The 26,728-nt window shown below is 42.6% G+C and overlaps 2 long non-coding RNA genes across 3 annotated transcripts in view; one reads left to right on the top strand and one right to left on the bottom strand.

The window, feature by feature from the left end:
- Positions 1 to 26,728, top strand: part of LOC146438947 (uncharacterized) — a 156,839-nt gene that overhangs the window by 112,284 nt on the left and 17,827 nt on the right. Inside the window, exons 5-12 of the long non-coding RNA XR_014850581.1 lie at positions 8,646 to 8,752; positions 13,458 to 13,578; positions 17,888 to 18,681; positions 18,877 to 18,931; positions 19,916 to 20,013; positions 20,499 to 20,586; positions 23,277 to 23,404; positions 25,024 to 25,218. This is a non-coding gene — a long non-coding RNA (uncharacterized LOC146438947). The remainder of the gene's footprint in view (positions 1 to 8,645; positions 8,753 to 13,457; positions 13,579 to 17,887; positions 18,682 to 18,876; positions 18,932 to 19,915; positions 20,014 to 20,498; positions 20,587 to 23,276; positions 23,405 to 25,023; positions 25,219 to 26,728) is intronic.
- Positions 17,794 to 26,728, bottom strand: part of LOC146438945 (uncharacterized) — a 438,604-nt gene continuing 429,669 nt past the window's right edge. Inside the window, exons 9-10 of one of the 2 annotated variants that reach the window (XR_014850584.1) lie at positions 22,032 to 22,796; positions 17,794 to 21,595 (exon numbers count right to left, since the gene is read on the bottom strand). This is a non-coding gene — a long non-coding RNA (uncharacterized LOC146438945). Of the gene's footprint in view, positions 22,797 to 26,728 lie in introns of both variants that reach the window. The other variant, XR_014850582.1, reaches the window with a different exon arrangement.

Genomic DNA, 26,728 nt, shown 5'->3' with positions numbered 1-26,728 from the left:
GATGGCCACGAGGAGAGTTTGCTCTCTCTCTTTTTTAGCAAGTATCCAGAGAAGTTTCTGTTTCATTTCTGTGCAGCATAGAAGGAAACTTGGAAAACTCTTTCCTCTCACTGCAAATCAAATGGCCCCTTTTTGGATAGTCCACACTAGCACAGCTCCTGGGTAGCAGTTTTGGCAGGAGGAGGGTGTGTGGGTGTCCTTGTGTGTGTGTTGATTTTCAGATTTGCACCTCTCTCGGTGAAGCATCCAGCTTTTGGCCTTTTCCAAGCCTTCCTTCTGTTTTCCCCTGGGTGCTTTACCATGTGTTTGCTCACAGGAACACCTTCCTTCTCTCCCCCATGAGCTGTCCTCTGGAGTCTCCATCCTTGCATCCCACTGTAGGGCTGCTGTAAAGCTGGCCATGTCCCCCACTCACCTTCCCGTGCCAGTTTGCTTCTATCCCTGCCACCACTTTGTCCCCAGCTTCAGTTCTCTGGGGAAGGAGATGACAAACTGTCACTTTCTCAAACACCCTCTCCTCCACTGACTGCTCTTAAAGAGGCAGTGGGATAAATGAAATTCAGCATTCGAAAGGCTCAACTCCTCCAGAAAATATTCCACCCACAAGTGGGGAGCTTCAGAATCCATTCCTAGCAGTTAATGCTCCATCCTAAATGACACAGCTTTTCAGTAGTGACATGTGCATTGATCTGCATTACAAAAATAAGAGAAATAGCACTTCTTTTCAGCAGCAGATAATTACCAGCATACATCAGGTTCCCTCCTGCTGATACCCACAGGGTGGAGGGGCTGGGAGTGGGCATTAGGTGGAGGGGATGCGGCCGGCTCGCGTGTTCAGCCAGATAAATAATATTGATTGGGATTTGTGTGGAGCCTCGGCACACCCCTCCTGGCTCTTTGATTAGCCACAGGGGGACATTCGCTCCAGTGACAGGATTTCACCCCAGTCATGCCTGCCAAGCAAAGGTGCTGCTTAGGCAGGAGGAGGCTGGGGGCTGAGAGCTTCTCCAGCCCTTATCAGAGAAGATCAGAGCCAGGTGGCTGTGGCCCTGGTGGAAGAACTCGTTGAACTTTGGGACAGACACGTGTAGGAAACCCTCCCACCCTGGCAAAAGTGCAGGACTCCTCCCGCTCCGTTCCCTGCCACCCCTCTGCACAGAGGCAGTTTGGAGCTGTAGGAGGTAATTCCCAATGGCAGACTGCTGATTTTTGCAGTCTCCATGATGAAACATTGTGCTCCACTGGGGCAAGGGTCTGCCTGAGGTGTTTGAAAAGTCTCCCTCTCTGGGGTTTGGCTCTGGGCTCTGATGAGCAGCTGCTGCTCCATGCAGGTGATTTCAGCTTTGCAGGAGCTTTCAGGCTCCTCTGCGATGAACTCCCCTTGGGCAGGAGACACTTCAAATATCTGTGAGGGAAGGGGTGCCACTCACCAGCCACCAAACGCCTGCACTGCCCTCGGGCAGGACAAGGGCCTTTACTTGACTCACCTCTCTTCGGGGCAAATGTCTAAAAAATCACTCCTGTCGTTTTTCTGGCTGAACCATCAGTGCACAAAACCACCTTCATTTTCACAGGAGTGCTGGAAAAGCTGCAGCTAGCAGGGAAAGGGGCTACTGCTGCCTATGTGGGACTTTTCCATTTCTCACTTCATAGTCTGTCGTCCTTCAGAGGCAAATAAAGCCCATTGGCAACGGGACTGAAAGTGCTCTCTGGGTCTAAGCACACTCCAGTGTTTTAGCTCCACTGAATTTCCTCTCATCAGTGGATGCAATCTGCCGTGAGAAAGTTTTACTGTCTCTGAGTCCTTATGAAAACATTCTTAGATAATTGAGACATTCCCAAACAATTAAGATAACCAGATGTGTCTGTTATTTGTAATTACCTGAACATGAATTCTTTCTTCAAGAACAGTTCCATTTTTTTGTGCTTTTTGAATTACTCGAGATAATGGATAGGAAGATTAACTCCTCTAAAAAGTAATCTGTGGTTTGTACCCAGTATGTCTCATTCTGATGCAAAATCACCTCCTCCCAGAATTAAGTACTGGGGCTGAAACAATATGTGAAATGAACTTTCCAGTTCTGTTGTGCTTGTGATCCCCAGCCTGCAGTGCCCTTTCAGGTGACACCATGGGCTGAACTTGGAGGCTTGAAGTCTATGAACAACCCATGAGGAAGATGCTAAAATGATTTCTTCAAGCAGGGAGAATTGCTGAAGGCTTGAAAATGGTTTCACAAACCACTTCTTTAAGTAGCACAGTTGGAATAAAAGGGCTTTTGCACGTGCTGCATTTGTACCTAGAGCTTCTGCAGCATTTTCATTTTACAAAGCACCTGGGTTTCACTGCACCGCAGCGCCTAAGGAGAGGGAAGTTGAGGCAGCCTGACAAATTCACATTGTAGGAAAGACACCTCTGCATTTGGTCACTCCTTGTAGTGCTTCAGTATCAAGTTGTCATTTTCAGTCATGACTTTTTGTTTTAAAATGAGTCTTTTAAGTCTTTCCTCTTTCCCACTTAATCAAACAGAGCTTGATTCAGAACTGGCCATTCACACCCAGCTCTTGGGCAGGCATTTGACCATCCCTTTTCCGAGGAGCCTCCTTCTCTCTGTTTGTTCCTGGTGGGTTTCCCTCCTGCTGTGCCTGCAGCTGTGCTGCTGTTTTACCAGGACATTGGTTCCACTCCCATGTACTGCAGGCTCTTTGAGGGCAGCTCCCTTAATTTAGCTCCCTCCCTGGAGCTACGTGTCAGTGATCCTTTCTGCACCAAGGGCTGTAGCTCTGTGCTGGTTATTCCTGAATTGGAGTCACTACTTTCAAATCCCTTCTTCTGTTCCTTTTCCTGGCAGTGTCTCTGCAGAGAGACAAGCAAAGAGGAGCACTGTTACAGTGCAGGGCAGTTAAGCTGTTTAATCACAGCTGTTATCCTCATCTTTGGTACATATCTTACTGCTTATCTGATACCTGGTTACTGGAAATAGGAAGGGGGAAGTGTCCAAGTCCCATGGTTCTGGTCTGCTTTTCCTCTCCTGAGTCAATGGCCTCATCTTTGTCTTCTCCCCTGACACTTCCTCCCATTCTGTATGAGCTTATAATTAATAGTGGTGAGACTAATGGTGATGACATCACCTTCAGTTATTCCAAGAAAAGTTTATTTTTAAGAAAAAGAGGAAGTAGTTCTTGCATGAGTACTTGGTGACTGGTGAGCTCAATATAGAGTTTTTTTCCCCTTGAAGCTCTTTCCCTCTTTCTCTGACAGTTTTGCCCTGGGCGCTGTTATCTTTGTTGTCCCAAAGGAACATCCTTGAGTGTGTTAGTCATGTACATATCAACTGAGACTTCTGTCACCACTTTCCAGCCTACTGAGGACTTACAGATCACAGTATTGTCTGGGTGCTGAAAATAGATGGGGCTTAGAGATGGTTTGGGAGATTGGTGAGAAATGCTTGTTTTCACTCCTGCTAGTTAGAAGGTCTGCTCAGTATGAGGTAAAGTCCATCCTCTTGCTGCACATGGCGAGTTGGGACACCTTTCCCAGGTAGGAGGAGCACATGGTGGAAGATCTGGTTGTTAAACTCCCTCTCCTTCAAAAGTAGAAGGCATCACTGAATTGTTACCTGGGAGCCTGTTGATGTTTTCAGGAAGGTCTAAGCATTTTTCATCCCTGGAAAAAAAAGTAAAGCAGGATTTCTGGGGCAGGGAGGCAGTTTAGCACTGATTTCTTCACCAGGTTCCTTCAGGGCTGATTTTCCTCAATCAGACCAGTCCTTTTTGTTATTTTTTTATTTTATATTGTGCATGTTTTTGTGTTGCAAGAAAGGAACATGCACATTTCTTTTGTATGGTCATTTTGTGTTAGTTTGCAGCAAAACATGGCAATCTTTTGAGCTGAAGCTGTACTGGTGGGGAGAAGGAGCCTTATCTGAAGCAAAAGTGCTGAAGTTTGCCTTCAGGTGAACTAAGACTTTACAAAGACTGGCTTGGGATTTCAGGAATGGCTTGAAGACCTATAATAAAGTATAGAGTTACACAAAAGGATTTAATTTATTAGCATTGTGTGTGAGAGGGAGAAGGCTGGAGTTTAGTCACACGGAGCCAAAATATAAGGGAAGGGAGGCAGAGGGAGAAGAAAACTGGGGTAGGTCAAAAAGATTGCAAAAAATTATAATAAAAGATGAGTCAAAAGCATGAGGCATGAAGCAGGCTGGTAGAAAAGTGTTTGTTCTATTTAGAAAGGGTTGAGCTGAGGATGGCCAAGGGCAGCCCTGGCCTTGAGGGTGCCACTGAGCCCCCTGCACAAGCAGCATTTAGGCCTGCTTACCCAGCCTGCCCTCATCACAAATCCTGCATTTCCAAATAAATATTTTAACAAAAGGGAATTGTGGAGATTGTTAGTGTAGCTTATTAGGTTTTAAAAATTCATGTTTCTAAATTCCCGGTATTATTTTCCCCTTGCTTTAAAGGAAAAAAAAAATAGAGAAAAGAAGGGGGGGTGGCAGAATCTCTTTTCAATAAGGGTTTAATTGTCTGTTTCATCTGGAAAGCTCTCTGAATTGAAACTCCCTTCTCCGCAGTGCTACCTGAGCACTTCACAATTTTATTCTCTTGAAGTGTCTATTTTACCATTTGTCTCACTTTCAAGCTTTTAGCTAGAACTGGACATTTGTGGCCAGACAAAGGAATTTAAACTAAGTAGCGTGTTATGGACTACTTCAGGTGACTCTGCTTGGATGATATCACTCTGACACTACAGCAGCTAAAGCAAAGGGCATTAACACGAGCCTATTGAATGTAGACCTGCAACTGAGATGAGAGAATTTCACTGAATTTCCCATTGCATCTTACTACTGACCTTACCCCTGTGTTTGGGAGATGCCTGAACTAAGAGAAATATTTTATCTTTGGGTTTTTTTAAGTTCCTAGAGAAAGATGCTTATGTGTTAGGAAATTATATGCTTTACCTGGAGTACCTTAGGATACAGGAATTTGGTTTTCTGTCTCGTTTGATTACCAGCTTGGAGCTGAGTTTTGAAAGTGGCATTAATGGTATGGAGGATGGGGCTGCCTTGTAATGTGTGGTGAGGGCAGACACCTGAGTCTGGCAGAGTTTTGCAGTAGGGGACAATAATGAATATGAGTGGTAAATCAGTCAAATGACAGGTAATTCCTCATGGAAAACTCAAAGAGCCACTGGACTGGAGCTGCTGGAGGTCTGTGAAGCAGTAGCTGCTCCAGAAGCACCTTGTGCTGGCAGTCAGATGTAGCAGCACTGGGAGGTAATTTGGGACATAAAACCCCTCTGCTGTTACTGCCTGTAGTTAGGTACATTGCAGGAATGCCCCTTCCAGTACTGCTCAGATACAATCCAGAAGGCATAAAATATGCTAAGCAGCTGTTAAAGGGGAAAAAATAATGTGTGCAGGGAGAGATGAAGGATATGCATAAAAATATATAGGAGACACTTCTGATGGAAATGTGAAATGTGACATTTTGGTGTTTGTGATGCTGCAGACTGTGGTGGCTGTGCTAGTGGCAGGGCTGCAAAAGGGTTGTTTTCCTATTAAGGGCAAACAAAATGAGAGCAAAATTTTTTAAGCTGAGGAATTTTGTGGTACAGGGAGGCAAATTGCTGCATGCCCTGGTACAAAAGAGCAGGGGTAAACAGCCCAGTGTGCTGGGAGTTGCAGCTGCGTGTGCAGCAGTGCCGTGAATACATTAAGTGCCCGCGTTGTCAGGGCGAGTGACAGCGGTGACTGAAAGCCAGGCAGGAGCTCCTGTCAGCGCCGGGCAGAGTCACAGCGCTCCTAATAACAAAGTCTGTTCTGCTTACATCTGACATGGGCATCTGCAGCCTCTGCTTTGGGGAGTTTTATTTATTTTGACCCAGGGAAGGCCGCTGAGCTGCTCCATCGGGCTCCAGCCTCCTGGTGTGGCAAATAGACAAACTCATCCATGCTGGTTCATCAGGAGGATGGAGTTTTCTGCACCCTCTTTCCTTTCACAGTACCTCTTTTCCCCCTCCTGCTGGGCTTTACTGTAGGAAGAACAATAAGAAAAGCATAGGAATGGCTAAAGAAAGCTCTTCTGGAGCTGTGCCTTGGATGCTCCAGCCATTTGTGAAGTTATTCCATGAGGGACAGTGAGTCATGGAAGTCTGTAGTTCTGTGCCTACAACTGTGCACCAATCTGTGCAGAAAAGAGACTGCACAGCCCCAAGTTTCTCTTTCCTCATGCTCTGCACATCCCCAGGAAAACCCTTCAAAGGCCAAATCAGGAGATTTAGTCCTTGTCCCAGTTTGATTAAGGTAGGTCTGTGTGTGACTTAGCCTGGGCCAGGCATATCCAAGGCAGGAGGTAAACATCCCATTGTGCTGGATTCGATGAAAGAAAATCCTGGAAAACGTTGTGCTTTTCTAAGAAAACTGCCAGAGGCAGATTATTAGGTCTGAATTAAAATGCAGACGAGATTCATTAAATTGTTGACCCTGCCCCCTCCAAAAAAAAAGTCAGGTTGCCATCTTAAATTGACAGCATTAGAGACAAATTATGTGCACTGATTAATAAGTGTGGGCTAAATTACGGCTCGGAGAGCCGGTGGAGCGCAGTGGGAATGGGAGTGAGGGAGGGAGAGCAGGAGGCAGAAGCCACCCTGCCTGTGGGCATAGAGCAGTGCCAGGGGCTGGGGGTCTTGTGGCACCAGGGATGAGGAAGGAAGGAACGGGAGGATGAGCCTCCTCCAAGGAACCCATTCCCTCTGGGATGGTGCCGTGACTCCCTGGTTACCAACGTGCTCCCCATGGACAGCGGTGTTGGGGATGGGTGCTGAGCTCAGGGACTGCATTACCCCTTTTGTTTGGGGTAGGGGGAGCTTTGCATTCAAGAAAGAAGGAAAAAACTCACCCAAACCTTGGAAGGGTTGGATTTAAGAAGTTAAATAAGAAAGGTAGGGTAAATTAGAGCCTTGAGAAGCTAATTTCCATCACACTGGGAGAAAAAATGTACTGACCATTTCAGCATTTCAGACAAAAAACGGAAAAAGCAGGCATAATAACATGTGTATTACTCACAAGACATAATTCTCTGAAAATACTATGACCGCTACATAAATAGCAAAATGAATGTTATTAACATGTTAATTTTACTAACCCTTTAACCTATTGATTAGCCAAACAGAAGGAAACAGCTTCTTTTCATGCTTCTCCCCCCCCTTGCTTTTCATGTAATTGGATTCAAATTCACATCTGTAGCTACTAAACCAATGTTTTCAACCTTTCTTCTACACCTCCCCACCCCCAACTGTTTAACCTCCCATCTCCAGAGCTGGCATAAATGTAAGCCTTTATTTGTGAATATTCCGATAAGCACTTTGCCTCCAACTATATTGTTCAAGTACTAGCATCATTGTTACAGCTGTAATTGTTACTATCAAGACACAGTTCTTTGTAATTAGAAAGTCAAGATGGTATTCAGCAGTATGGCAGCACAGATTCTCATTTGTTAGGCTATTAGAAAAAAAATGTTTACAGAGAAAACAGTGTCATTGTTTAGTGCTCTTAATTGACCATCTGCCTGGTAAAGAAATGTCCAAAGAAGGATAAATAAGACTATAGTGCACTTATTTATTTATTTTCTTTGTGCAATGAGTAAATTAGGAAAAGCACCAGCAGATCCAAACTAGACAAGACATTGCTAAATCAGGCTGCAAGTGAAATCATGTCATGAATACATTAACTTTTATTTCTCTCAGTGTCAAGACTCATGTCTGCATCTTCCTCAAAGTTTGTTGGGAAGAAAAAGGAGGCCAGATCTTGGTGGGCACTGTGGAGTTGACAGCATTCATCTTTTAACAAAGTCAAGCATATGCTGCTTTGAGTGCAGCATCTTTGCATGCTCAATGACGTGTTTAATGTCACCTTTCCCACTGTAAATCATCCCTGAGTAAATCCACAAGGGAGAGTGGTACTAGGAATTAAGCAGGAGAGAAATAAAATTCATGACCATGTGGTTCTATCTCAGGGAATTTGGTACGTATTGACAAGAGAGATTCACACCTGACGGGGCCGAGAGCTAATTTGTAGTAGGGCTGTTTATCTTCTGCCTGAAAGGAATACTTTTTCATATTTAATGTGCATTTTCCTCATCTCCATGTGTGTATGTGTTTGTGATTTAGCGTGGCTAAGGGTGCATCTGCTTTTGCTGCTTGGCAAAAATGTAGTTTCAAATTTCAGGCTAATTCAAAATTCTGAGTTTTCCCTGTGAAAAAGTAAAGGAGGGGCAGTTTGGCCTTCAAAAAGCAGGTTTGATGTTTTCATTGCACAAGGCATTGTCTTAGGTAGAGAGTATTTGATCTGTTCTTGCAGTATTTGTTTACAGTCTTGAAATGAGAAATGAAAAAACCCCAATAGTATTACCATGCTAAACCAATATGGTAAATGACCAAACTGATCTTTTGTACTATTTGTCTTCCAACATTCCAGGTGGAAATAAACCAGTACATTTATATGTTGATTTATTACAGTGTGGAGTTGAAGGGGGGGAAAAAAAAAAGAGAGAAGCTATAGGAAGAAAAGCAGGAAAAATGAACTAAGAACTAAGAAAGAATTACATTTATAAATAATAATAGTTCTCAAAACATTACTTGCTAGGGGAGCTCCAGTTCTGCCTTCTCCATGGTGACTGCAGTGTCCATGCAAAGCTGCCACCACTCAGCTGGTAACAGGGGACAGAGCCAGTGACAATGGACATGGTGCAGGTAGGTACAGTTTCCCAATACTTCAAAAGCTGACAGTGTTTTAGCTATCAGTTCTTCAAAGCGAATTTTCTCTCCATAAAACATCTCCTTTGATGCCTTCACCTGATTCCTCAGGTGCATCATCCCTTGTCCAGCTGTTCCCTACTGAAACCTTCTGGTTTTCCATCTCTCCCTGGTTGCTGTGCTAAATAGTGTTCCTCATCTTTTTTGTTTCTTTATCTTCCCTCGGTAGTCACTCTTGCGTACAGATTTATTTTTTCTTTGAGTTTTGAGGGAATACCTCAAAATCTTGGTTTCCTGCCTGATGACTTTTGAGAAGGGGTGGTAGCTAATGGAACCTACTAATCATTTGTCTTAAAAAACACCAAACAAAACCCAAGAAGTAATATATCACTTTTAAATTTAGAATTTTCTTTTTCTCCCATTTCTGCAGATTTTTCACTAGCACCAACTGAATTTTTTCAGAAAGCAACAACCCACCTTTTTGTGTTGGGTTGGGGGTTTTTTGTTTTGTTTTCCACTAGGGAATATGACTAATGCAATTACTTCCATCAGTAGGTGCAGGAAGATGAAAAGTTGGCAGAGCTTTCAGGGTACTAGAAAGCTTTCTTCCTGTCCTAGAGCCACAGAGTTGTGAGCTTCAAAGCCTTTCTTTGATATCTCCTGACCTGGAAGGGATGGATGTAGAGACTGAGACTGGAAAGCCTGCTCAGATATCCTGAGTGGGTAATGTCCCCATTGACACTGCCCTTTTCCTTAGTGCTGGATTAGTTTGAGAAGTGTTCAGTGATGACTTCTTGCAGGTGGCTTCAAAAAGCCCCCTGCACCTGCCTGCCCAGCACTGGGGGTGTGCTGTGGCACCCACGTGTCACCTTGTCCCTGTGTCTCCTCCGTGTGTGCTTTGGAGAGCCGAGCGGAGTGAGTGGCTCAGGAAAATCTGATTGACACCAGTAGTTTTGAGCTCATGCATGTCTAGCTACTTGTTCAATTTGTTTAGTCCAGTGGTCTCCTTTATTAGGAGCCTTAGGGTTTTTCTTTTGATTTGGCAGGATGATTATAATGAGAGCTCCTTAGTGCTACTCCACCAGGGTATCTGCCCACTTGCTCTCAGCCTCTGCTGTATAGCTTGTGATTAATGTAAAACAGTCAGATGCCCTTCAGATCAGTCGAATTTGGGGATTCTATTATAAACATGAAAAGCATGCTGACCGCACAAAGCCCTTGGTGGTACCAATTAAAGACAGCGCCATTCAGTTGGCACTTCTCATGCCGCTGCTTTTTTCCCTTTTTTCTTTTTTCCTTTCACGGCAAATCTTTTCCATAGCAGTGGTGGCCCCTCTGCTGCCACGCACCTGTGCCATGCTCCAGCCCCAGGGCACAGCTTCCTTGGCCTCTGCCTTGCTCTCTCCTCTTGCTGCCCAGTTTCTGTGCCCCTCAGCTCATCCTCCATCTGGCCAGACGTGAGCAATGGGATTTGAGTCCAATCTCTCACCATGCAGGGATGGCCAGAGCTGCCTGCACTGCCCCCAGCACAAAGCCCTGTGGTGTCCCCTCCCTGCTGGTGCAGAGGCTCCAGGCTGCCACTGCAGATCATTTGACAAATTTCACGGTAAGACCCCAGCTCATCATCATTATCTTTTTATTTCAGTCAGTATTCCAAGTATTCCTTGAATGTCACGAGTGAAGAGCTGGATTACACACAAAGTGTCCAGTGTTAAATCCTATTTACATGCAAAAGTTGTGCCAGTTTACCCTGAGGTTAAATCAGTGCAAACCCCTTCTGTGAGGACTCTTCTAAACTAATGAGAATGACCTCCCATAATTTCTTTAATTAAAGAACAACAACCACCTAAATCAAGATAAAACATGCTTCATATTAAATAAGGTTGGCCAAGCAAATGGGTTTGCATTGCTTGAAGTGCTGACTCCTGTTTTTACACTGAATCCTGCAAATGCTTTGGACAGAGCCAGTCTCAGCCCTGGTTTCTGACTGCAGCAGTGAGGGGATGTCACACCTGCCCCTCTAAAGGCAGCAGAGAGTTTGCCTCTGCCTGTGAGTGGTCAGGGTGTCTCTCCAACATGCACCCTTTGTCTTAAATCCCATGCACCACTTCTGATATTCCACAAATACATACAAACTGTCTGGATCAGTGGTTTTTTTCATGAAAGTGGTTTTTTCATGAAAGTTACTTCCCCTGCCACCACCCTGTGTTTATCAGAAAGGAATAAAACTGCACTGTGTAAAAGCAGAGAGAAAGATCCTTTATTTCTGAAATTTTATCTTCCAGAGTCAGGTTTTTTCTTGCATAAGACTCTCCATAAATCTGAGGTCTTGTAACTTTGATCTATTCACCCCCTGCCTACAACATAGACTCCAGTCCCACCTCTTGCCTAATGGACTGTAAGGAATTGAGGAGCACTTGTGTAAGAAAGACACCCAGTACTAGTTCCTTATTTCTCTGCTCATTTCTTAAAAAAATATGTTTAAAAGCCATTTTGAGGACACCTTCAGTTGTGAAGGCAAGAGCCATCCTCTTTCCTTTCACTGCTGATTCCTCTTTATATGGGCATTATGTCACTGTCCCCATCGGTGCTCAGGCCCTCATGGAAGGGGCTCAAAGCCCAGAAAAGCCAACCAGAAAAGTTACCCCACCAGGGTGTTCACTGTTCTGTATCTTGCTGCAACAAGAACCTTAGAACAAAATCACTGTGATTAGTCCCAGCAGAAAATGTGGGCAAAACTAGAATGGGATTTTCTTTTCGATCAATATTACGGAGCTCCCACCAATCTGTCAATAATGTTTTGTATATGGATGAAAAGATACTGAGGTCCCAATATATTAGTCATTCATGTTTAGACCTGTAAATGAACCCCAAAATAATCTTTTGTTGCCTGCTCCACATACATACTCAGCTTACTTGTATATAAATTAAAGATAAACTGCATTTAATCCTGCTAAGCATTAAAACATAAGCAAACAAATTGACTAACAAAATATAGGGGGATGGCAGAAAAAGAAAATAAGCTCAGAAAATAATTGGTTCTAAGGAAGTTAATGAAAGTTTGTAGCATGCTTTTTATATGAATAGAGTTCAGAAGAGATTATTTTTTTGAAGTGTTACTCACAAATCTCCTGTATCCACAATAGATCTTTTGTTAACTGTACCTGCACATTTATTGTGTACGACAGCCTAATAAAATGAAGTCATTTTAATAAACATTGTATCAGAATATCCTATCTTCTATGTGGCAGTGCGAATTTCCACTACTGAAGGAAACATTTAACATTCTCACTATTTTAATACTTTTAATAAATATTTGCAATTCCTGTGATAATACATAATGGCAGAAAAATGCATTGCCTCCAAAATTTATGTGGCTGCTGGCAGGTGGCCATTTTCCAATTTTCTGTCTTGCTAATATACATTTATTATGTATTTCTAAGGGCTTTTTTTTTTCAGTATTTGGCTTGCCATAAAATTGCTATGTCTTTACAAGAGAAAGTGCTCGTGACAAAGAAATCTCAATTGAACTCAAACCTGGCAAATGGACATCTGCTGGCCAAGCCAGAGAAGAAAAACATTTGCCCAGTGTAGGTCTCAGTTTGATCTCTTCCCATCAGCAACAGCCACAATGTGTTTGGATCAGAGGCTCACATTCTGAGCTGATAACAAGAATCAGTTCTCTCTTAGTAACATTTCCTGAAGTGTGACATTGTATTGCATCATGTTACTCATGACACAACATGGAATAACATCACATTACATGATGGGTTATGACATAGGCAAGGAAGATGCAAGTTTATATCGTGGATTACATTTTATTTTGTCTAAATTGCTGGAGCAGAGTGTATGATGAGCTGTGAGTGGTCTCTTCTGTGCTGGCTTTGTGCAATTTATACAACAGCCATCGTTGTAGTACCTGAGCATCCACCAGCACATAATTAAGCCTCTATTGATAGCTGAAATCCTTGAATCTCTCACTAAGCACATATCGTTCTCTGTGTTTAAGTAGCAGCATTCATTTGAAGAGCAAGGGAGCAGGGACTAAATGTGAAGCCTAAACAGGCAATAAGAAGTGGTAAAACTACTAAGATGATGCATTCTTACCCTTTCAATGCAAGGAAGCTGATTTTGTGAAACTCTTTATGGCATTCACAACAAAGCAGGGGATATCCTGTATCACAGAGTGTGTGCTTCTTGAGGATCCTTCCTGGTAGCAAATGATGCTCAGTGTGATTTGTTATCAGAGAGCTATTTGTCATGGCCAAGATAGAAGGGCACTGAATAAATATCTACAGCTCTCAGGAACTGAAACATGATGGTGCAGGAGATGGAAAGAAATACCTCAAATAGGCAGAGGAACAGAACCTCACTATCAAAGGTGACTGCAAATTCAGTAGCTTTTTCTTTTATTTTTTCAAAGCTGTGAAGCAATGGGGTAATCCAAATTAATAATATTCTGTACATTATGTTTTGCAATAATATGCCTTGATTAAACTAATTCCTGGAATGATAAATGCAGTCTCCCCCAGCAGAGGCTACTGAACAAGAGGTTTAATCTCTGATTTGCTGGGGAATTATGGGCAAGTTGCTTCATAGTCTGCATTTTTGGTTTTCCCTTTACTTGACCTATTTTGGCCCTAGCTCAGGAAAGAATCACTATTTGGAAAAGTGCTTACTGGACTTACTGTGAATGTTTCAGAGCTCTCCTGAATCACTCCTGAAGATCCTGCAGCACTGGATATGGAGAAGACAAAGGCACATTTTTTACTCATGATCATGGGCTTATGCCAGGACTAAAACTGCAGTTTGGAACTGATCAGGTAGAAAATTTCTGTGGGTGATTTTGGTATTTTTTGATAGTTTTTTTGTTTGGGTTTTTTTTTATCTGAAAATTTAACGTGTCTAATTCTTCATGAAAAGAGTCAATTTCTCTATTTTGAAATGAATTCAACTGAAATGAGTGCAAACTTTGCAAATGCTCATCAGAACTTTTCAGCTGACAAAAAAATTATGGCAACCTTGAATATCTGCCAAAAACATTAATAATTTTTAATAAGTAGTAGTATATAGCTATTTAAGATAACTTACATATATTTATACATGTTTATTTTAATAATACATTAGTACATTAATATATAGTTGTATAAAATATTTATCATAGGGTGATTTATTATAGGGATTAGACATTATAGGATTTTATATAACACAAATTCTATTATATTGAAATACATAATTAGGGACTGAAGAGAAAAAAAGCCATGATTTTTCTTTGCAAAGGATATTATTCAAATATTGGGGTGAACAGATGAAGGGCCCTTCTAACCCTCCTCCTGACACAGGTCAGTGGCAAAGTGTACACTTTTCTACATAACTTTTTTTTTTGTGTAATTGATTTCTTCTTCCTGAATTTGCAGCCAATGGTGCCTTTTTAGAGCTGCTTTGCAGCCTTGCTCCCATGTAATACTTAGCTGTGCTCAATCCATGTCACACTAGAGACGTGTCTGTGCTTTGTTTGCATTTATTAAGTGGAGGACACATCATGAAGTTTCTGTGTCACTTATGTTTGATGCGAGTTGATAAGAACCAGATATTTGAAGAAATGGAGAAAAGCAGATTAAAGATTTCCTGTCCCCTCATGGCCAGTTTTCTCTTAGGTGAAATGAAGGATTTGTGAGCTGGCACAAGTGAGTGATACAATCATTTCTTTATCAGAAAGTTTAAGTGTATCAGTGGGCTGAATCTTAGCATTTTTGATAATGACTGTCTTCCGAGAAGAATTCGTGTGTTTCTTACTCTTGCTGCTGATTTCATCCACGTCAGTGAGTTTAGTTTGCTTGGAAAAGATTTCTCAGAGGTAACTTTTCCTTACAAAGGGTGGCCATTAAAAATAAAAAAAGAAACAAAACGTCACAAAAGCAAGCAAAGAAAAACAACTGACAACAGGGAAAACTGTGTCACTTCTCTATGAATCTTCTTAAGCTCATACATTTTATAAGTATTTAATGTGATGCCTTGTAGGAATAGACAGCAGCAGGTGACTGCAGTAACTTTGAAGAACAGCTTTTTTCTCTCACTTCTTTTCCAGTGTGGCCCAACAGCATTCCTAACAGAAACCACTTGCACAGCATCCTCATTTCTCTCAGGAAAACCAGTATAGATTGGTAATAATGCAGAGCAACATACAATTAAAAATTAATAGCCAAATGATTACATTATTCTCTTCTAGCAGAAAAACCCCTCCACCCTACAACAAAGGCCTTTAAAGCACTTTGGCTGTTCTCCAAAAGAGCTGATTAATACTGCACCTAGCACTGCTGCTGAGATGCTCTTGCCAGGCAGGAATTGCTGAGGGTCTGTCGAGGAGCTGGGCAGGCAGCAGGGAAGGCTCTGCTCGACATCCCTGTGCCCTCAGAGCGCTGGTTGTACCATGCCAGGGCACTCCTTTGGATTATTCCAATAATCTGTGACGTTCCAAACCGAGAGACAATGCAACAGGAAGCAGGAGAGAGAGGAATTGCTTTGCTCAACACCAAAACAAAGGCTTTGCAGTGTTACATAGATTATTCTGATCACAAAAGTATCCTGCATTAGGGCTTCTAGCCTGAGATAATTGACCTTGGCATTGCTCTCAGCTAAGGGCACAGAACTCTTGGTGCAGTGACTTACCTTGAAGAACAACGTGCAGCTACACAGAATATGTACTTACTATCTTCTTTTTTCTTTTTAATTCTTGAAAACTGTGCACTGCAAGGACAAGTAGGCAGGAGTGTAGTGAGGGATGGAAGGTATTTTATGTGGATGAACACACGAAGAGGTGATTATGTATTGCTAAAAGTCTAATCCCTGGATAAACTACAGTTTGCTATTAATTCTTTGGACTTGCTTAGCTGCTACTTAACATTTCCACGACTTAACAATTATATTCTTGAGCTAAGAGTAACTTTTCAACAAAATGTGTAGGGATTAGAAACATTGATAATTATATTAATTAATATTAATGGGAGTGACAATATTTGTAGTCATATGACAAACATAAGGAAAGCAGGGCTTTAATTTTATCAATTAATTCTGTTTCTAATTGCTTTCACTATTCAATTGTCAGAACGTGTTCTACTTGCAACAAGGAATGTGTTAAGCAGGAAAGGCACAGACCAGAATTAAGGGGAAGGAGGGCTCTGTGTTTGTATATGGTGCCCTCTGTTATCCAGAAACACACTGAGCCTTCTCTGTGGGCTTTGGATTTTCTCTCTGTTTATTGTAAGTGCCAATCATCTGGAGTAACGGGCTCAGTCTCATTGAGCTGGGTTAGTAGGCAGAGAGGCCGTCAGGAGCAGGAAATGCCACTGATTGAAGAGCTCTCCAAATTATCAACTGTCCTTCTTGCCGCACCTTCCCATAGGTGCAGGATGAGCTCGGGACAGCAAGACAAGCAGACCTTGGAAAAGAGAGCTCTGTGTGTATATCCACACTGACTCCTCAGATATAATACATTTGATTGGCTCCAAGTTGTCTCTGGAGGAAGGCAGGGAGCTGCAGTCCATTGGCCTTAATCCTTCCCTGTGCTGCCATATCTTTATACTGCTCCACCAGCTCCACACCACCGTAAAACCAACACAATCCACCCTCGGCGCTCCCTGGTGTGAGGGAAATCCCTCACCAGACCCCTTGCTGAGCACTGCAGCTGCCACAGAGGCTTCCTGGCTCCAGGAGGAGGGCAAAGCCCTCCCTGCAGATGTGTCCAGAGCCCTGAGATGCTGCCCTTGCTGGGTGTCCTTACAGGCTGGGGGTGTGCAAACCCCAGACATAGGGGTGGAGGCCTGAATGACCTCCTGGTCTGGGGCCTCTCTTAATGCGGTGGAGTTTCCCCTTGCACAGAGCCCTCACCACACAGCCATCCAAGAGGCCAGTAATGCAAATAATGGCGATCTCCTGGGGCAGCTGCAATAAAACAATGCTGCCAGCTAAGAATGGTGCCTTTGGTGGCTCTGCAGGCAGAGCTCAGCCATCTCTCCAGCTGCTGAACCCCAGCTCACTGCCCTCGCAGGCTGTGCCAGCTGCTCCTGCAACGCTTCAGGGGCTGCTCTTCCTTTCAGCTCATCCCTCCTCTGGTCCTCCTCAGGATGACACCCCTGTGAGGATCTCCCCAAGCCCTGTGCAGGTAAAGGAAGCTGTCACCCAGCTCATGCTGCTTTAGTGGCCTCTGGCATCTCCCAGATTATCTGGGAGAACTTGGTGCTGCCTGCTCAGCTCTGTGGATGCTGGGCTCTAGTGGCCTGGAGAGTTCCTCACCAACACCCCAGTAAATCTGGGGACTTGCTGATGAGGATGAGGGAATACCCCCAGCTCTCTGGCTTCTAGTGGGCTGGAGACCCTGCCCATCCCATTCCCCTCACTGTGGACAGGTGATGCTGATCCCCAGCATATTTGCATGTATGTGTATTTTTAGGATAAAATCAGGAAGCACAACTCCATTTTGTTGTGCAAGCCACATCACTGTCAAAAGGCATTGTTAGGGCAGATTCAGGTCTTCTCTGCTGGTATAAACGTTGCTTTTTCCCTATATCCTCTTCAGGGAATAGAGTTCAGAATTAGCCCTTTTGTGTTTGTTTCCACTACTCCAGGATGGACCAGGGAGCCTTTGCTTTCCCCCATCAGGAAGCACAGATTTAACGTATCGAACGCACCAGAATTGCTTAATGAGTGCTCAGTGAATATTAATAAAAGTTTGGACGTGACTCAGGCTACAATGGCTGAGAAGTTTGAAAGCTTTGGTTCAAGATTACAGGAGGCTGTGAGAAAATATGGTATCCAGCAGCTAGCATATAGTGTGGATATTTCACTATCCAGGGATCTCTAATTACTAATAATGTACAGGAACAGTATGATATGTCCTTACAATTGCAGAATCCTTTTCAAAGATAATCTTTAATAGTTTATTTGACAACCTGTAAAATTATAGAAAATTATTAGTCTTGGGAATTACAAAAATCCCCATAGTACAGTCAAACAATAAAATTATAATTACCTGTGGGTAATTGAAATTTAACTGTTTTTTTATTGTATATTACACATCAATAGCAACATAAGTTCAAGAGTGTCCCCCTCCCCTCCCTTTTCTTTTCCCTACAGAAGTGGGGAAAATGGACAACCCTGCTGGTATCTTGTGAGCCCTTGTCACAGAACAGAGCTTGAACAATTTCGATTAAAGCAGTATGTTCGAGACTGTCATTAGACCTGCATTAAATTACATATCTGGAATGTTAAAAATAAAGACTACTGAAGCTTATTCACAGCTGCCTGTGGTAAAGTATGTAGTCAAGGTTTTTATTATCTTTGAAGTTCTTATTTTTCTCTCTTTTCTAAAACTTACTGTTTCATCAAACAAATACCTAGCACATTTAAGAACAGTGTGAGCACATGAGCAGAATTGCTTGAGCTGGTTAAAGCATTAGTGTATTTCTGTTCTGTGCTCAGTAGTATTGTTTAGTAGTAACAATGGTAATTTATCAATTATACAGGAGGGAACAAAGCTCTTCACTGTCTCACAGCTCCAGAACTACCTGGTCCAAGGCCCAAAGCTGGAGACCCTCCCAGACCTCACCGTTTACCGTGAGCATTTGCTGGACTGAGTTTTGCCTTGTCCCCTCACAGTGACCCCATGGAGTCTGCTCAATACTCAGCTCCAAGACTTCCATGGCTTTTTCCCCTCCTTGTTCCAGGCAAATGATAACATTTTTTCCTTTCTGCTTCTGACCCAAGGACCTTGATAATGAGACGTGAATGTTCATAGCCTGTTCTTGTCTAGTCAGTTTAGACCGTCCCTGTTGTGTTGTTTGTGGTGGCTTTAGAGACTTCCAGACCAATCTGAAGGACAAACCCCAAGCTTTTGGATGCTGCTCATCCAGGAGAAATCCCAAAACATGGTATGTTTGACAATTAATTATCTATACAGCAGCTTTACACACTACTGAGATGTACAAAATCCTCTATAGAAGGATCAGACTGGCTACTTTCATTTGATTCTGTAAAGTGCTTTGTGATCATTATGTGCATATAACAGCACAAGTAAAAATATCCCTGTTTTATCAAGAGTTTCAATTAAAGTGTTTAATACACAGATTTTATCATGAGAGTGGCATCACAAAGACTGAGTACAACATAATGGCAAGCCAGGTATTGTTATCATTAGCATTACTATTATTTATATATGATCACTGGCGTATTAACTGAAAACTGGGAAATGAAGTTCCTGAGCCCCAAAGAGCTCATAGTAACAGCTGTTTTTGGAGGATGGAACAATAGCAGCCCAGCTCTGCTTCATGGAACAATTAATGGTGCATACAAACCAGTCTGGAAATCCGTGATCCTGAATAGGTTTTCCCGTTTTCAAAAATCAAAGAAGGTAAAATTCAGTTGTATCCTGCCATTTTTATTCTGGTACTTCTTCCCACTGCCCCTTTTCTCTGCCTATTGGTGTGAAGGGCACCCCTGCACATTGCAACTGTGATGTGTCTGTTTATCCAGCAAAGCAGTTGGAAACTTCTCATCCAAGTGGTATTTGTGAACACCTTTGCAAGGGAGAGATATTCTGCCTTCCTCACTTGTCCTTCCCATTGGACATTTTTAAGTGTCTTGGCATCCTAAAAGCTAAAGTGGAACTTTTGATTGAGATTTAAACCGAGTGTAAATCTTTTGTGAGCAGAAAGCCCAGGAGGGGCTGTATGGTCAGAGCAGTTAATGGTGTGAGCTGAGCAGAGCAGAGGCAGGGCTGGCCCAAACCTGTGGCTCTTACACCAAAGAGCTGTGACCTTGTGTAGCACACAGGGGAGAGGGAGCTGGGAGAGCTTTGTTTGGCTTTGGCTGTTCATTTACCCCAACCCTTGACCAACACCTCAAGGCTACAGGAAGGTTTTTCTCCATCCTTATCTCAGTCCTCATCCCCTGGCAGATTCCAGCTGCTGAGCTCAACCACGCTAAAAAAAGGAGCTGGGGAGCTGTTGTCCACTAGGATTTATATAGATGGGATGCTTGGAAGTTAAATCTTCCAACCACTACAATGCACTAGACTGTAAGACAAAGAGCAGGAGATAAATTTTCCTGCCTTCGAAACTCCTGCTCATGTCACTCTCTGAGCTAATTTTTACCATTTTGACTCAGTGAGAAGAGCTATTCCAACGTGAGCCTCTTACTCTGCACTGCAGTCCAGGGATGAAGCTAAGGATGAGCAATTGGAGCACTGTCAGGATTACAACCAGGTCAGATTTTTCATTCTGCTAAAAGTCACTTTTTTGACATGGGAATCAGGAAAATACATTGATGCAACATGTTGAAAAGGACCAAAAGGTTGTTATTTGTTCCTACCAATATAGAGAGACACAACCCTCCTGTAAAGGGGAAATATTTTCCAGTGAAAACACAAACTTTGACACTGAGTGCAACATAATGAGAGGGCACAAGAGGGGCTTTGGGGAGCTCCTCATGGAGAGGGGCTTTCCATGGGCTTTTTGCTCCTGTCTCTAGGGTGAGCTCGCAAATGTTTGGGTAAAGAAGGCTGCAAGCTTCCAAATTTAAAAAAAAAAAAAAAAAAAAGGGATTGACTATTTTTCTTTCTCATAGATGAGGTTATAAGGTTAATAAAAGAGTTAATCCCAGTCTGCCCTGCCAAAGGGAACAGCTCACATTTGTGATGCTTCAAAAGGCTTCAGAGTGTCTGTGTATGGATGTTGTTATTTCCTGTCAGGGCTATCCCAAGAAGATGGGGGCTGGGAGCTGGTTTTTGGAAGAGGAGTTTGGCCTTTAACTAAATCAGCTGGAGTGAAAATAAAAAGGTTAGTGATTTTGAGAGTAAACTCCAATTCAATAAAATTCTGGGTATTTTTTTTTCTGGTGAAAACCTAAAATTAAAACTTACTACAAAGCAGTGAAGGCTGACCAGAGCATTTCAACCAGATGGCCCAGAGAATCTGGTTGATTTTTTTTTTTTTTTAAAAAACCAACATTACATTACTTTAACTTCTAAATATGTTAATAGTTTCAAAGAAAAAGAAGTCAATTTAGGAAACATTCAACAAATTAAAGCAAAAAGGGAAGTATAGTAGGGAGAAAAATATTATCATTTTACTAAATGGTTTGGTGGAAGCATAGAAGACCTGGAGAGCATTCTGCTGATAAATAATCTTGTATTCAAACAAGGGAAATGTAGCCCAAGCTCTCTTGCTGAGTCTTTAGTCAGCAGACAAACATGTTACCAGGGGTGCTGCTGCCCTTTTTTAGAAGCACAGCTTTTGGAGCTCGCAGTTTTCAGGGATTTGCTCCACCCGCTCCACGGTGCTGCTGGGATGGCAGCAGGCCAGGAGAGAGCCATGGCAGAGAGTGATTAGTTACAGAACAGGCTCTTCTCTTTGTGGTGGTGCTGTTGGTGAGCACAGGAGGGTTTGGTGCAGGACACACCTGAGCTCCAGCCCTGTGGCTGTGCAGGACTCTGCTGCTCCTGTCCCAGGCAGCTCTGCCTCATGCCCAGCCGATACAGCACCAGGCAGGGATTTGCAACGAGAGCTGGCTGTCCATTTGCTTCCCAGCATTGAGGGAATCATTATTGTACAGCATAGAAAATTACCTCAGGCCTTGTCAGGCTTTTCTGGAGAAATAAATTCCACAGTCTGGGTTACTTACATCCTTCCCTGGCTTGGCGTTCCCCTGCACAGCTGAGGGTCCATACTCAAACACAGAGTAAATGTTATAGTCAATATCCCTTGGCAGAGAAACTGCACTGCAATTTCTTTTTTTCTACTTTCCTTCCTCTTGCACGAGGCTCCTGTGCTAGCAGCTAACCATTTCCTATAAGAAAATGGCATTGTGTTAAAGTTATATAGTGTATCATATTAAATTTTATAACAGTGCTTTGTGTTTCGAAAAGACTTTGGGGGGAAACAGCATCAATCAGGGAACCACATTTGATAGACTTGGAAGGGGCCTCCTGGGTCATTTTGTCCAAGACCTCTATGAAGCAGGAAAGCTTCTGCAAAATACCTTTCCCATAAATGTATCTAACCTTTCCTTAAAGACACTGAGTGATTGTGCCATAAACACCTCAAGCAGCTAAACCAGTCTGATTGACCTTATGATCAGAAAGTGTCTCCTAATACTGTATATAAGGTACAATTTTCCATTCCTCCAGCCGTAGCTAAGCAAGAAAAAAGGGCAAATACACAGTAATGGGCAACAATACAGACTGTGCAAACAGTTTTACTTTCACTTTACTGCCATCACCTACCATAAATCTGGATGTGCCATTGATACTTGGTTTCCCAGTGTAGTGTCTGTGATCCTTGTAGTATCCATCTCACTTTGACTTTTGGAGAGCCACCATTACAGAGTGTGGAAATAAGGAAGACAGACGAGCAGCACTTTCTGATTCAGGAAGCCATTTGAAACCTGATGCTGTGTAGTTTAAGTATTAATTTCTATTCTCTATTTATTAGAATTTGTGAGGTGTTTCTTGTCAGCACCATGGGAGTAGGGGAAGCACAGGGCTTTCTATGGCTCTGTCAGAGTGTCAAAGAATAATTTTCATTCTCCCCCAACAGTTGTGTACATTGAAAAATAAATACCTGGTGGTTTGGCTGTTTGTTGCTGCAATAGCAATGCCTTGTGTGCTGCTCTGCCTTCTTTCTCTCAGTGAATATTAGGAGAAGTGTCATTTTGGGTAGGTGTGTTATTAAATCACAGATACACTCATTGCCAAGAGCTTCCTGAGCTGCACAGAAACGATCTTTGGCTTGGATTTTTTGTCTTTTTTTTGTTTGGTGGGGGTTTTTTGGTTTTGTTTGGGGTTTTTTTGTTATTGTTTTGTTTGTTTGTTTTTTCTGTTGTTGTTTTGTTGGGTGTTTTGTTTGTTTGTTTGTTTTTGTTTTTGCAAGCACTGAAAGATGGAGACAGAGCTGAAGGCCAGTTGTTCAACCACCTCCTTTCATCAGGTGTTCCACAGTTGTACTTCTCACACACAGAGGATTCTGCAAATGGGCCAGGAAAACAAGGCCTAGAAGCAAAAGACACAGAAAAGATAATATAGTTTAGAAAGAATATGGTGATGCTGGATTTGAAGACATGTCAGTGGCTCTGCATGTCCCTGCCCACACTTTTTTGCTGTGTCTCCTTCATGCCTTGTACCTTTGTGCCATTTCAGACTGACACTCACCTGTGGTTCTCAGCTTAGTGCTCATCATTTCATCAAAGTCTTAAATAAGCCCTGAAAAATACAGATTTTTTTTAAGGCCTTTTCTATACAATGGATGAAATTCCACCCTTTTTCTGACGTGCAAAGTTGTAAAATATTTGCCTAGTATTTAGTCACAGAGAAATATGTGAAAGTACACTAGAAATGCTCCTCTTCCAGTTGTTAAGGAGAGAGGCTGCTGAGATTGTGACAATTCAACCTGATACTATGAAATTGCAAAATAACGTCAAGGAAAATACAAATACTAACAGACCTTTTGTTTATTGTTTCTATTCTCTTCAGGCACTTTTTCCCATGGCATCACCAAATCAGGCTTCCCTCATCACACCAGAGTTGAGACAGTCCCAGCTCAGCCCTCACTCTGCTCCTGTCTGAAACTCCAGCTGGAAGAGCAGCCCTTCCCTGCTGGGGTGAGTTGAACCTCCACAGCATTTGCTTCCATGGGATGCTGGTACTCAAACCCACAGGACAAAATCAGATCCTCCTGCTGACCTGCTCCAGCTGCTCATACTCCTCATTTTCCTCTCAGTGCCCTCCATTCCCTACATTGGAAATACTTGTTGGGGGAAGGGAAGAGAAGCATATTTTATTCTTTTATTTTGGAAAGAAATGAAGGCAAAGAGGGCTTTTAATGTTCTTTTCTTGTTGTTATTATTGAGAAAAGGTTTGTTTGGGTTTTTTTTTTCAGTGCAGAAAGTTCTTACCTGTACCTGTGCTCTTAGGTACTCCTGAAAATAAAAAGTAAAGTTGCATCATGTATGCTTAAAACAAATAGAAATTATATATCATAGAGATTTTCTGATCTTGTTCAGTGTACAAATGCCAATCAGAAGCAAATATGGGGCTGTATATCTTGCAATCCATTTTGATATTTACAACAGAACATGGCATATCATTTAATTTAAATTTGCAGCATGCTCAGTGTAATTAATGCTGTGCAGTGCCTAGAAAATCCTGATTTCTTAATGTGATACAATGCCTGCATGCTGAGAGCTTTTTTTTTAAAACTACTGTATCATTTTGGAGCATTAATAGGGAGGCACTGCCATTAAACAGGAAAAAAAGAGCCAGGGCCACTTGGTCTTTATGAAACTTCGTGCAGCTCCCCAAAATATGATGCAAAGTACAGGTTTGTTTTAAAAGAGGGGGAGAGTCAGAGATTTAATTTTCCCTTGACACAGCATGATGCCTGAAAGCCAGACAGCTATTCCTAAATTATGTGCATTTCATTCCTAGGAGCTGTGAGCATTTTGAATGGGCTGTTGTTAAATACAGTACACAAGCATAAATACTCCAGGGAACAGCTAGCTGAAATTTTGGCATGAGCAGAAATCTGATGTAGTATCTGAGCACGTAATAATAATGCATATTGATTTGTTGGGAGTGCTAAGAGAGAGGTTTGGTATTCTGGGATGAGAACTGTTAAACTTGGGAACATCTTGTGTGATTATAATAAGCTGTGGTATTTGTGTGCTGTGGGCTTGGCAGGGACTGGGAGCTTCACGTGAAGCTTTAGACCTGGAGATTGGCAGGGGTCTCAGTTTTGGAACCAAACCCAAAAAACTGAATGCGTGATAAAGATATATAAATAAAGCATGGGGAAATGGGAATCAAAAAGGTGATGTGCTGGCCAAGAAGGGTTGGGACCAAATGCCCCTCAAGGTCAGGAGCTTTACTGCCATGGCTGCCTTGAGCTTGGGTGTGAGTTTACCTGCTTTATGGGGCAACTCTATGTTTGGTGCAAAAAGAAAAGGGAAAAACCCCCAGCCAACATCCCCCTATCATTTTGCAAAGTATCAGTTTCTTCTAGACTGTACTATAAAAGCCCTTTTTATAGACCTGTTGATAGCAGAACAAATTCTTCAAGTCTTCTAAATAAATCTGTTCCTAAACATAATGCTTCAACTTCTCTATTCTCATCTGACACCTGACAATTCCACCTTAAGAGTAATTGGTCCTGCCTTTGAACCTCTTGCAAACACGGTGGGAGGAGGGTGGGAAATGTATTGATTTGGATTGATTTTTGCAGGAAGCACATGAGCCAGACTGGGTATCCAGTGTGGCACCTGGGATCGATCACACTCCTCGAGAACATCTGCAGACCACAAGAAGGGTTTGAGAGGATGTGGAGGAGCTGCTCAAACAACACCATCCCACCAAGGGGGACATCTCTGTGTGATCACCTCAGAGAGAAGCATCAGCCATGAACGTGTCCATTGGCCAGGTGGGAATTTCAGGGGGTGATGACCTGGCTCTTGTGGTGGAAGCCATCCCGAGCCTTGTGCTGTCTCCACAGGCAGGAACCAAAGAGTTGTCCCAGTGCAGGTTTTCCAACGTGTTGATCTCTTCATACTGTGGTGTCAGGCCTCAAGAAAAGCTGGTGGGATGAGGGGTTGGACATTTCCACGCCTGTAACTGTGTTTTCCAGTGCTGTGGTTATTCAGGAGCTTTTCAAGACAGGGCAGTGAAAGGATTTGTGAACTGGCTGTTTGGTGTGTGACAAAAAAAAGTGTCATTGATATTAATAGCTCTGAGCTCCAGTACAGACCTAAAAAAAGCCAGGGAAATGGCAGAACAAAAGGAGACAGAAACAAGATGGCACTGAGGGTCTCCTCACCAGGGATGCTGATTAAGACGTGAGGCGCAGGCTGTCCCGCCCGTGAGTGGGTTTGGCTGGGGAAATCTCCCTCCTCCTGCTGTCTTGCCTCCCTCATCCATAATGAGGGAAGGAATAACTTTGCAGCACACTTTGCATTGGCATTGCATGCTAACTTCATTACTGTTTGCAACAGCCTGTGCAATCCTCAGAGGAAAGGAATAATAACAAAGAAAAAAATGATAATTACCAAGCACATAGTTTTCATCTATAATCTTCATTTCAGGATTCACTCTTCCTGATGTCAATATTTTATAATGGAAGAATGAGATATGCTAAGTTTCTGTTTGATGGAAGTAAATTCAGATTTAATATTGCCGAGGAGCTGAATTTTTAATAGAGCAGAGCAGTTTGCAGCCATTCCAGCCCCTGTTTGCAGCTCCTGCCGCTCCTTTGTACAGCTCAGCGACGTTCCCATGACCAGGCAGAAAAATGGAAAGAAGCTGCTCTGAATTTTCCGTGGGGTGACAGTACTTTGTCATTTAGCTCTGTCACGATAATTGTGAGTGTCACACAATGAAGCAACATGACACACCCCCGGTAAATGAAGAGTTTTCAAAGTGATGTACAGCCCCTGTCAGCTGCCAAAGCTTTTGTTTGCTCATGGAGCCAGGCGGCATTTCCAGAAGGAAAACTGCACTGGAGAGGCACACTTGGAAAGTTTGTTGTAAATTGATTTCCTTTTGTAAAGTGTTTTTGTAAAATGGAATAGATCCTATGAACAGGAGAATACCCTCTTTTATCACACACTCCAGCTTCCAGCCTGCTGAGGACTTTCCACAAACTCTTTAGGAATTTACCTCTTTTTGTTAAATTGGGTTGGATCTCATTAATAAAAGAATGGTATAATGGAAAAGAGTTTCTAAAATTATACTGTAACCTAGAATTGCAGGATTCAGCTTTCTCTGCCTGAAGAAAAAAATTCTGAAGCATTAAACTTACTTTATCAAGCATTGCACCTGACATGCTCTCATAAATTTTACATACATTTTAACTTATTTTAATATTATGCAGGCTTGGTTTAAAATATTCCCATGAAGTACCTAAAATGAAGCTGCTCAGCCATAAATTAGAGCTA

This window comes from Lichenostomus cassidix, chromosome 3, assembly GCF_008360975.1.
Source record: "Lichenostomus cassidix isolate B80296 chromosome 3, HeHo_3.0, whole genome shotgun sequence".
Taxonomy (NCBI): Eukaryota; Metazoa; Chordata; class Aves; order Passeriformes; family Meliphagidae; genus Lichenostomus; species Lichenostomus cassidix.
Note: the sequence above shows the minus strand (reverse complement) of the source record. Positions and strands in the feature narration are given on the sequence as shown.